Source organism: Physeter macrocephalus, chromosome 1 (genome assembly GCF_002837175.3).
Source record: "Physeter macrocephalus isolate SW-GA chromosome 1, ASM283717v5, whole genome shotgun sequence".
NCBI classification, from domain to species: domain Eukaryota; kingdom Metazoa; phylum Chordata; class Mammalia; order Artiodactyla; family Physeteridae; genus Physeter; species Physeter macrocephalus.
Window position 1 is genome coordinate 24067055 of NC_041214.2, and position 12035 is coordinate 24079089.

The 12035-nt window shown below is 37.6% G+C and overlaps 1 pseudogene; it reads left to right on the forward strand.

Annotated features, from left to right (window-relative positions):
- The first annotated feature begins 6720 nt into the window (after window positions 1-6720).
- On the forward strand, window positions 6721-7256 carry LOC102980771 (40S ribosomal protein S11-like; annotated as a pseudogene).
- The last annotated feature ends 4779 nt before the right edge of the window (window positions 7257-12035 follow it).

Here is a 12035-nt window from a genome sequence, read left to right on the forward strand (position 1 = left end):
TGGAATATTACTCAGCCATAAAAAGAAATGAAATTGAGTTATTTGTAGTGAGGTGGTTGGACCTAGAGACTGTCATACAGAGTGAAGTAAGTCAGAAAGAGAAAAAGAAATACTGTATGCTAACACATATGTATGGAATCTAAGAAAGAAAAAAAAAAGGTCATGAAGAACCTAGGGGTAAGACAGGAATAAAGACACAGACCTACTAGAGAATGGACTTGAGGATATGGGGAGGGGGAAGGGTAAATTGTGACAAAGTGAGAGAGTGGCATGGACATATATACACTACTAAACATAAAACACTACCAAATGTAACATAGATAGCTTAGTGGGAAGCAGCCGCAGAGCACAGGGAGATCAGCTTGGTGCTGTGTGACCACCTAGAGGGGTGGGATAAGGAGGGTGGGAGGGAGACGCAAGAGGGAAGAGAGATGGGGATATATGTATACTTATAGCTGATTCACTTTGTTTTTTTGTTTGTTTGTTTGTTTTTAACATCTTTGCTGGAGTATAATTGCTTTACAATGGTGTGTTACTTTCTGCTTTACAACAAAGTGAATCAGTTATACATATACATATGTTCCCATATCTCTTCCCTCTTGCGTCTCGCATGATTCACTTTGTTATACAGCAGAAACTAACACATTATTGTAAAGCAATTATACTCCAATAAAGATGTTTAAAAAAATCTATATAAACTTATAGCTATACTCCCAAAGAAATAGTGAATCAAGGAATAAAAGTATACGTTTCACTGTGCTTAATAAGTATATTAACATTTCAGTGATCCTGCAAATAAAATATAATAACCTGTTAGAATGCTTAAATTCTTGTGACTGACATCCCATGATTTATAAATTCATATATATCAACAAATAATGTAGAATATTCCCTTGAATTAAGTTACTAGTCTATAATCGTTTGGAATAAGAAATTAATATAACTCTCAAAACTGAAATATCAATGTTTCATGACTATTTCTCCTCTAATAAATATATTTCTAAGGTCTAAATCTACTATTGGCATTAGTGTTGTGCACCCATAGAAATATGAGCAAATGACAGTGTCATGTACTAACCTGTAAAATAAAATTAATGTTTTAAGATGGTATCGTGCAGCCCAGTTTGCAAAGAGTTCCTCCGAGGTGTTTTACAATATTCTGCTAAGGAAGCACTGGTCATGAAGAACGAACTAAACAGTGTTATTTATTTCAGTGCAGAAGAACTCAAGTTTTTCTATTTCTTAACATCGTGGTTTGTAAAACCAGAAGGATGTATGAAATAAATTCTGCCTCTTGATCTGTAAGAGAAAACTTTTAAGTGTTGATTTCTTTGATACACGTAAAAGATTGAGAATTAGCTGCACCTGAAGTAGTTAATCATACAAAAGGACTATTTCAATATATAAAGGGTTAACGTTCTGTGTAGGAAGCCAGAAATCAAGTACTAATGGTCAGAACCAAAGCTAAATGAATTTTAGCATGAGGATGAACTTGAAATTTGCAGTTGCTCTGATTCATTGTGATCAAAGTCTTTGTTCTATTCTGTCCTCGAAAATGTTTTCTTAATTTCTAAGTTTTTCTCTTAGCCCGAAACAGTATTAGAGAGCATAATAATTCTCAACAAATGTATGATGAATAAACTAATACAGAAACTAAATGGAATAGCAGATAGGGAAGAGTGAAAGAGGGGTCCCATAGTGTGTCTCTGGAAAAATGGCGGCGCCACAGAGAGAAAACACTGGCTTGAGGAGTGGAGATGCTGTAGAGGGTAACAAATTCTTGCAGAATGTCTTCTCACAGAATAAAGCAGTAAGTCCTGAAATTCGAGACCTAAGCCCTGCCCTAGGAGACAATATTGGGTTGGCCAAAATGTTTGTTCGGGTTTTTCCATAAGATAGTACAGAAAACCCAAACAAACTTTTTGGCCAACCCAATATATCAACAGAATATCCTCTCTTAGTATTGTCAGGCTGGGAATATTCCGGAGAATTTTTGTCTGTGTCATCAGATGTTTCAGCATCAGAGTCAGGAAATCAAATTAGCTGGCAGATCTTTCTCAGAGCTCAGTTTAAACAAAGTTCCTGACGGCGAGTGCATTACAACTGAGATAATGAAATAAACATGAATCATCAGCCAACAAAGGGAGTAAAGAGGTGGACTGGCTTAGGTTCTAATTTAAGGATGTGTCTTTTATATGTGCCCATTATTGTTAAAGCCCCGTCCAAACTGATCATTCATCTGTGAGGATGCAGCTCAGACTGGAGGAGAGAAGTGCGGGCAACATTGTCCCATAAATTAAAATATCATTTCCTGAAAATTTTGCTGTAGGGAATTCCTACTTATCAAAATAGCTAAATTAAATATTTTCAAATGAAACAACTGTGTCCCCCTCGCTAACCTCCGTCTCATCATGGTACTGTTCTATTTCCTAAAAGAAAGAAACCTTCGATTGTGAATTATCAAAGAACTCAGGAGTTTGCATGGTACTTCATCATTATTTTTCTCTGCAAGAAAACAAAAAAGAGACTAGTAGAATGCAGAAAAAATTCATATGTTTCAACAAGATAATCAGTTTTTCTGAATGAACAATAGTGTTCAAAATGGAGGCTTCCCCACACAGTATTGTAAAACTAATTTAAATAAATAAATAAATAAATATAATAAATAAACGGGGGCTTCCCTTGCATGTCTATGGGGACCTGTAAGTATTACTGACCCACAAACATATGCATCAGAAGCCATGGCTGTGCTCACTTCACATTCCTTCGTGAGTCTGTGTGATAGACACTCTCATCTTTATTGCCTGGTATTATACGGTGGTAGAAATTTTGGGGATATAAAAAAATTCTTCCCAGAAACTGCTAGAGACAGTTTTTTTTTTTTTTCTTTTCCAGCTCAGAAATTTGTATTTGGGCAAATTTCAGTTTGGATATTTGCAGCCTGTCAAAGATAATGATTTCATCCTTTAAGCTCTAGGCTCACTTTCTCTTTTAAGTAATGAGGATATCAATTTTCTTTTGGAAAAGAACACGCAAACTGAGGAAACTTCTTATGTTCCTTCCAAACTGATAACTACTCCCCCACAGAGATGCCAGCTTCTGTCTTCTTTGAGCAAAGAGCTTACCTATTCTGGCATTGATTTTTCTCATTTGAAAAGATATATCATTGGAATAAAATGGCATTTCTCAAGATAGGTCTGTGGATACTAGTCCTGTTTGGTGTAGAAAAACCTACTGCACTGTCAGATTTTTTAAAAAACATGTTGCCACTTATAAGACCTGTGTTACAGAGGACAAAGGGGACTGTTTTTCACCCAAAAGTTGGAGACTCCACACTCCAGTTCCTCATCACATCAGAACCAGGATTTCTTATGCATTTGAACCCCATCAAAGTCCTGCCCCATGGTCAGCAGAGAGGAGGGCCCTCAGCTCTCAGCAGCAAAGGTGAGGTTGGACTATGTAATCATAAATCAACAAATTACAAAAGGCTATTTAGAAAGGGTTCTGCTAAGATACAGATGAAAGAGGCCACAGTGTTTACACAGTAAAATATTAATCCGTAAGTTTTGTTATCAGTAAAGAGGTAACAGGGCGTTTCTAGAGAAATGAGTCCATTCTCAAACCAATAATCTCTTTGTTAGTTCAGATTTTAATGTTTTGAATATGGGACATGAAGTTCTGTTGATTTTGGAAGGCATTTATCTCTTTAGTGATTCTTTAAGTATAAAGAGTCCAAGTTCAAAGAATTCTGGTAAACAGGGCTCCTACCCTTGGAGAGTGTACATGAACAAACTGAAGGCTCTCTGTAAGCTGTGTTTAACTGTGTTTCCCAAACATGTTTTGCCACAACATGTACTTGCATCCCATGGAAATAACCTCCTTAGAACAGACTTTGGGAAACACTGACCTCAAATAATTTCCAAATCCTGATATATATTCTGAAAAGAGGCTAAGCCTGAGTAGACTTTGATTTCTAGCCTTCCAGACTAGTGAAAAAAGAACAACAGTGTTTCAATGGTTCCTTGTTGTTTTCAGATTTCTTCTCTCAAATATGTTTTAACTGATCTTTACAATTTCATGAAATGGGTTTAATTTTAAAATGACACCAGGAAACCACAACACTCAAGAGACTTCTGCACTTGGTTTCAGTGGAAAATCACCTGACCTCACAATAATAGTCATAAACTGCTCAGTTTGCAAGATCTTCTCTGGCTAAAGCCGTGCCACGTTTCCACGTCCCTAAGATGTCAATTCCTTGAAAATTGCCAGCCAAAATTCCCCATGCTTCCCACATAGCCCTATGCAGTAACTACCTTTATGCTCCAAATGACTCCTACTTCCTTCACTCTCTCAAGATTTGGAGAAGTGCTATATTATGGAAATAACACTAGGTAGACACTACTGGGTTCCAATCCTTACCCTGTAAGCCATCAACTTGAAGACCTTGCAAGTTACTTTTTTTTAGTTTTTTTTTTTTATTATTTTATATTGGAGTATAGCTGACTATGTTGTGTTAGTTTCAGTTGTGCAGCAAGGTGGTTCAGTTATATATATAAATATATCCATTCTTTTTCAGATTCTTTTTCCATATAGGTTATTACAGAATATTGAGTAGAGTTCCCTGTGCTACACATTAGGTCCTTGCTGATGCAAGTTACTTTTTGTAATTTCATTTACTCCTCTTGAAAAGAGAATGATGACATCTATACTTTCCAGGGACAACAGCGTCTTGATCTAGAATAGAGACCTTCAATAGAACTGATATTCCCTTGACCTCTTCCCCACTCTCATTTTCCTACACCATCAACAGAATTGCGAACAGCTAAAAATGAAGATTACATTGATATTTATTGCTGCAAAACTGTTATCTTGAGAAAACAATGGTGAAGAGAGTAAGGAGAAAAGCCATCTCAGCACCATCATTACCCACAGCCCTCCTGCAAAATATCATCTTCACTATAGGACAAAAGCAGTATGTTCCAAGACTATGAACTACAGTGACTACAGCGGGGTAGAGGGCTTTACAATGGACTCCCATTTCTCAGGCAGGAGAGGCCTTCTGACTCTACTTAGAACGGAGTGAGGAAGTGAAGAAAGAAAAGGTCAAACATTCACACCACTTCTTCAGTGAAACGCAGTAGCACTGCATGGGTGTATTTTGAAAAATAAAGGGTATTCTTTTACTTCCTTCCTTCCCTCCCTCTTTCTCTTTCTTTCTTTCTTTTTTTTTTTTTCTTTTTTTTTTTTTGTGGTACGCGGGCCTCTCACTACTGTGGCCTCTCCCGTTGCGGAGCACAGGCTCCGGACGCGCAGGCTCAGCGGCCCCGGCTCCGGCACGTGGGATCCTCCCGGACCGGGGCACGAACCCGTGTCCCCCGCATCGGCAGGCGAACCCCCAACCACTGCACCACCAGGGAAGCCCTCTTCCTTCCTTCCTTCCTACCTTCCTTGCTTCCTTTCTTCCTTCCTTCGTTTCTTTCTTTTTTTTCTTTCTTTCTCTCTCTTTTTTTCATTCACTCATTCATAAAATATTTATTGACCACTTACTGGGAGTCAGAGGAATAAAGGAAATTGTGATTTTTCCATCTTCAGCCCTCAGTTACTGCAGTCCTGGGGGTGTTTTCTGTGTCCCAGGAAGCCATGGGGTGGCCAGCACCAAAGTGAACAGTAGCTCATGGTGGCACTAGAAGAGCAGAGGAACATATGAACTGGAATGGATATGAGTCAACCTCCCTTTTTACTAAAAAAGCCAAATCCTCTCCCCAAAAGAGGGGTTTACTAAGCCAAATGGATTTGTAAAGAATCAGTCTGGGGTGATTAATTTCTTATGAGAGATTGCAGAGAGGCTCATGTACTATGCATTATTTAGCAAAGGATGGCCACATTTAAAAAATGATTATTGGATACATATTGCACATAAAAAATAAACTATTTTTTTAGGAAAGTTATGTGGCATAGCATTGAATATTGGGTGTCAGAGAAGTGGAACTATCTGTATTTTTACTTCCAACTTATTTGTCACCAAAGCCAATTCTGAAATAAAAGATCTATGGTTGTTTCTTTTGATGTTGCATAGAAAAGAACTTTCCCCAAAATTACAGGTGGCCTAGTGTGTAGGCAGTGCAGTCATGAGTGTTTTAGTTAATGTATGCTTTGTTTTGCAAAGGCTTTTGCACGTTTAAAAGAAATGTTCATGGATTTCCAAATGCTATGTTTGCTGTAGCAAGACATTGAGAGTAATCATTACCTCCAGCTGTGATTTCCATCTTCCCCACTACTGCTCCCTGTGTGTGTTTCTTTGATATTGGACAGACTTTCTGCATTTTTAGCCACCCTGACAATAGTTATGTAGTTGGTGAGCAGCAAACCATTAAGTTTAGGTGCGTTTAGTTCCTACTGAGTCCCAGTTATATGATCACGAAGCACTTCAAGAAGTAAAACAAAATCAAGCATTATGACAATATAAAACTGAGAATTTAAATGAAACAAGGAAAAGAAGTTATTCTGAGTGAAGTACAAGATAAAGCACATCTTCTATGGGGTTCTTTTTTAATGTAATAAGTTACCATAGAACAAATTATTTGAAAATAATTTATGAAATTACCCTCAGAACACATATCTATAAGCTATAGCGAAGACTTCATGAGATTTTTAAATCTTCTGAATCGTTTTCTTTCTCAAATATTAAAACATTTAACCTTTTTTCAGGTGGTGGGTAAGATGGCGGACATTCAGGTGGAGAGTGCCTACCAAAAGCAATCGACCATCTTTCAAAATAAGAAGAGGGTTCTGCTTGGAGAAACTGGCAAGGAGAAGCTCCCGCATAACTACAGGAACATTGGTCTGGGCTTCAAGACACCGAAGGAGGCCATCGAGGGCACCTACAATGACAAGAAATGCCCTTTTACTGGTAATGTTGTCATCCAAGGGCGGATCCTATCTGGCATGGTGACCAAGGCAAAGATGCAGAGAACCCTTGTCATCCGCTAAGACTACCTCCACTGCATCCGAAAGTACAACCGCTTCGAGAAGCGCCACAAGAACATATCCGTGCATCTTTCCCCCTGCTTCAGGGACATCCAGATGGGCGACACTGTCACAGTGGGCGAGTGCCCTCCCCTAAGCAAGATGGTGTGCTTCAATGTGCTTCAGGTGACCAAAGCTGCCGGCACCAAGAAGCAGTTCCAGAAGTTCTGAGACTGGACACCTGCCCACTGCCCCAAACAAAGTAAAGTTTTTTTTCCCAGTCAAACAAAACAAAACAAAAAAAAACCATTTTAGCAATATTGTCTCAAAATAGAGTTACTATCCAGTAACTCCACAAAGGGGTTTTCTTTTTTCTCTCTGTAGGATCTCAGGGTGCCTATTATCCCATTTTAAGACTCCATTCAATGTGTTCTTTCCAACAGGTTGTTTAGGAATAAAACACAATGTAGAATTGCATCTAAATTATATTCTACTTGAAACGAGCAAATAAAGTCAGAAGATTAACATATTAAAACTGTATAGCAATGTCTTCAGCAGGCATATTGTATGTGTGTATGTATACATATATACATTTATGTGTGTGTATATACATGTATACACATATATACATATATATTTAATTTTTTTAGCTGATATTTTTGGGATCTAGACATAGCTAATCAAGCTAGACATAGCTGATTCTAGTAAGAGTTATTTCCTTACTTTTCACTGCATTTTTTTGGTAGAAATATTTTAATGGAAACTCTTAATAAGAAAAACAACAGGTAGTATCTTTTAATTCATCAAATTCCAAATTAACTTAGAGTTGTGAGAATGCATATGATGTACACACACAAAGATTTTTCTTCCAAAAACATTAGAACTACTTTTCAAGTGTCAAATGAGATGGCAGACCTAGGTTATTTCTCAACTCCCTAAGTTAGGAATTTGTGAATTAAAAAATACTACCTTTTGTTTTTCTTATTAAAAGTTTCCATTAAAATACTTCTATAAAAATGCAGTGAAAAGTAAGGAAATAATTATTACTAGGATCAGCTCCCAAAACTGTAAGCTCAAAAGAAGTCTGGCTCCATTATGTAGCTCTAGGTTACATATAATTCAGATGTCAATCAGATAGAGTCAAAAAACACATATACATATTTTATTATTAGATATTAGGATTACAAAAACACAGCTTTGGAAAAAGGAGGATGGAAAATAAAAAAAGATTACCTTCATATCTCAGCAGTTAAAAATCATGGAGAAATTTCATGGGAACAAATGTGATCTTGAATTGTATATTTCTATTAATAGTAGACTATATATTTTTTGAAGTTTGGCATTAGTAGATAGTCCAGAGCACAAAATGGAGAGAAGCTGCTTCCTTTGCCACATTAGGATTGTATAGGAAGCACCTGTACTTGGCAAAGACTCTTTGCAATTAAGTGACATAAGAAAATACATTATCCAGTCAAGATTTTGCAACATTTTTGTGAAATCTGAGCCCGTTGTACCAAAATTCTCATTATTTACCAGGCACCTTTCCAACCATAATACAGCAGAATTTTCTCCTTCTGAGCTCCTTCTCAGTGGCTACAGAGAATTGGCTGAATAGAAAATGATGGGAGAAGTCAAAATGAGATCAGAATTGAGCAATAGTTATTGAACCATTTTTTAATGGGAGCCAACGTGATCCATGAAAACTTTATCCTTAACCCATAATGATGATCTCTTTATATCAACCATCTCTACCATCCTTTATTATATTTATATGTACTTGTAACTTTCTAGAATTTAATTATGGTTGACCTGTGCTCCCTTTTAGACATGAGGAGCTCCATTTTCTTGTTGGTCCCATTACCTTTTTATTGTGATCTCATTTTTATGAGTAAATCCTTCATGGGCGACAGTCACAGTTCAAAGCACTGTACATTAAACTCATATCTCCTATAGTTATAACGCTGTGAGTAGGGTAATTCACTGTTGGAAACCTGCCTTACACCAAAAAATACTAACACTGATTAGAGAGAGAAAACAAACATGAATAGAGAGAAAATAGTTAGAAACATGTTTTATAAACGTTTTAAATATATAAAATCAACCAAAGTACAATGAAATCTAGCCTCAAAATGCTTTCTTTCTTTTTTTTTTCTTTTTAAATATCTCTACGGTAAATACCACTTATTTTCTTACTCCAACGTACATTCAAAATTTAGAACCGTCCATCTTTAAATTTCTGTTGCTGATTTCTATTACTGATATACATAAAAACCACAGAAAACCTCTGAATGTTAATACTGCAGAATTAGTTTCTCTAAGGCCCTTTGTATTGGTGAGAGGGAGTGGGTCAGCAGAATTCACTGAGAGGCGGGTTGTGAACATTACTTGGGAGACAGACAGTTATAATAAACAGCCCTCAAAATGAACATCCACAAGTCAAACAGCCTCAACTCTGTACATGCAGTTTAAAAATATACTTCATGGTCCACTGGGTCCTGTTTCAGAACTGCTCAGATGATATTTATGGACAGGACTTCAAAACTTCAAAAACGTTAAATTTCTCCAAAATGTATGTATGGAGTCCAAGGAGGGCTCCACTCAATACGAGTTAGGAGATAGGAGTCCCTACGTTTCTCACTGTGGTCCCTGGGATTGCTTCACCCAGCTATTCCAGGAGCACGTCCTTGAAGGAGAACCATCACCAACTGGGCTGAAGGACATCCTGATCTCTTCAGGCTCACTAGCACGCAGGAAAAAGGAAGCAAGAGGCAAGCTTAGGGCCACTTACCCTGCTCTAGCCTGTTGATATTCTCTTGAGGCTTTGATGCGCACAGATGAGACCTGTATCCCTCATCCCTTATTTTACTGATGAGCACATTCAGATTCATTCTGGGGCAGGGAATTCCCATTTGAAACCAAGCATTCAATTAAAATGACATCCAACCCCTCCTTGGAAAAATAAGTGTTCAAGTCAGGGAGAGACACGTACTCAATGACAAACTCGGTTCTACTAAAATTTCTCTCTAGTCTCTCAGAAAAGCAGCAGTGCCATTTTCTGAGGGTTGCAATGATTTTGTCACTTATGCATTTTAATTTTTCCATAACATTTTATTAGAGAAGTTTTAAATTTGTTCTTTTCCCAACAGAAAACAAGCAGCTATGTTGTCTAAATATAAACTTACATAAAATGTCTTTATTTAAAGCTTAGCATTTAATAATCCAAATAGAGGGAAGGGGCACTAAAAACATATACCTGTGGAATATATATTTTGTTTCCTTCAATTTCAGAAAGGAAACTCTTACTTTCAGAGAAGTACCACGGACCATGAGCAGTATCTTGTATGTCAAATCTCTTAACAAGGCTTTTAGAGAAATAATGGATCAGAATGCTGTGTCTTATCAGTAAAACACATTTCATGGTAAACTCAGAAAAAAGCATTGCGTGGAACAGATGTATGCTCTTTAAGGATCATTTATAATAACAATCCTATTAAAAATAATAATGTAGCTTCTCTCTCTTTATAATATTTTGATCCTTCCTTTTGCTACACATAATACTATAAGTTAATACTTTACATGAAAATCCATTTCCAGGACAATCCTATTGGGATGCTGTACTACAGTAAACTCTAATCTCTGGAAGAGAGGGAAATTGCCATAAAGGATAACAATGTCTACCTTCTAAATACGGGTTGCTGTTTTCATTTGCATTTAGTAAAGGAAAAGAAGGAATAAAGGGGGCACCATTCAAAAGATTTATTGCCATGCTAAAGAAAAGACTAAAAATAAGAATAATCCTTCCAGGTAGGAGATCAAACCTACCGAGCCCAGCATAGGGAAAGCTGATGTCATTGTATTCAACTGAATAAATGAATTCTAAGCATGAATATGGATTATAATGAAAGATGACATTATAGTCTTAAGAAAAAACTTTTCTACCTAAGGCAGACAGTTCGTAAAAATCAGGGTGTATGTGTATATTCACACAGTGTAATATTATTCAAAAAATTTGCATGTAATTTTATAGCTTCCTCCTACACACATTCATAGGGCACAGATGAATGAGGACTCATGTTGCTAGAAGAACAACTGCTACAAACAATGGTAAGTACGGTTTTCTACTTCCCCACCATCTCTCGAATCCCAACTCTTCTAAAAGGGAAAAACAGAGACAAAACCACTTCTAGAAAACAGGGCCCGGGGGAAATCTTACCCTACATGCCTGCCTCTTTGTCTCAATCATTCATTCAGCAAATACGTAGTGACTGTACACTATGCACCAGATAGGGTTAGGGATATAATAATGAGAATAATAGAGTTTCTTCCTTCAAGGAAATTATTATCTATTATTATCTAGGGGGAAGAGAAATCTATAGACTATTACAATACAGCACACTAAATTCTCCCCTCTGAATACTGTATTTTGTGATAACAAGTCAAGATCCTGGGAGTGCAGGGAATTAGAAAAGACAAAACAGGTCTGCATTCAGAAGGGGAGATGGGGTTGGCCTAGATGCTGTAAATTCATGTATCTTTTTACATCAGGAGATGAAAAAAGATATTTCGTGACCCCCCTGCCCCTCTGGGCCCTCTCCCCACTCCTGCATTCTTCATATCTGTCCCCCATATTCCTCCAAACATAGGCTCCAAGACAGGTGCCCTCATTTTTTGTGTCCTACAGATAGTTTTCCAAAAAACAAGCAGATAAAAACATTCTGAGAAAAATTCAATTGAGTACAGCATGCCTGCAAGACCGTGTCTCCTGGGGACTCCCAGTCTCCAAAAACCAGTATCATCGTCTATTAAAGCAGAAGTTTCATCTGAGACATTAGGATAGATATCAGATACCCAGGCAAGATACAAGACAAGGAAATTTTCGAAGGAAATTGTCAAGAAAAATATAAGGTTAAAGATGTACTTTAGGGCTTCCCTGGTGGCGCAGTGGTTGAGAGTCCGCCTGCCGATGCAGGGGACGCGAGTTCGTGCCCCGGTCCGGGAAGATCCCACATGCCGCGGAGCGGCTGGGCCCGTGGGCCATGGCCGCTGGGCCTGCGCGTCCGGAGCCTGTG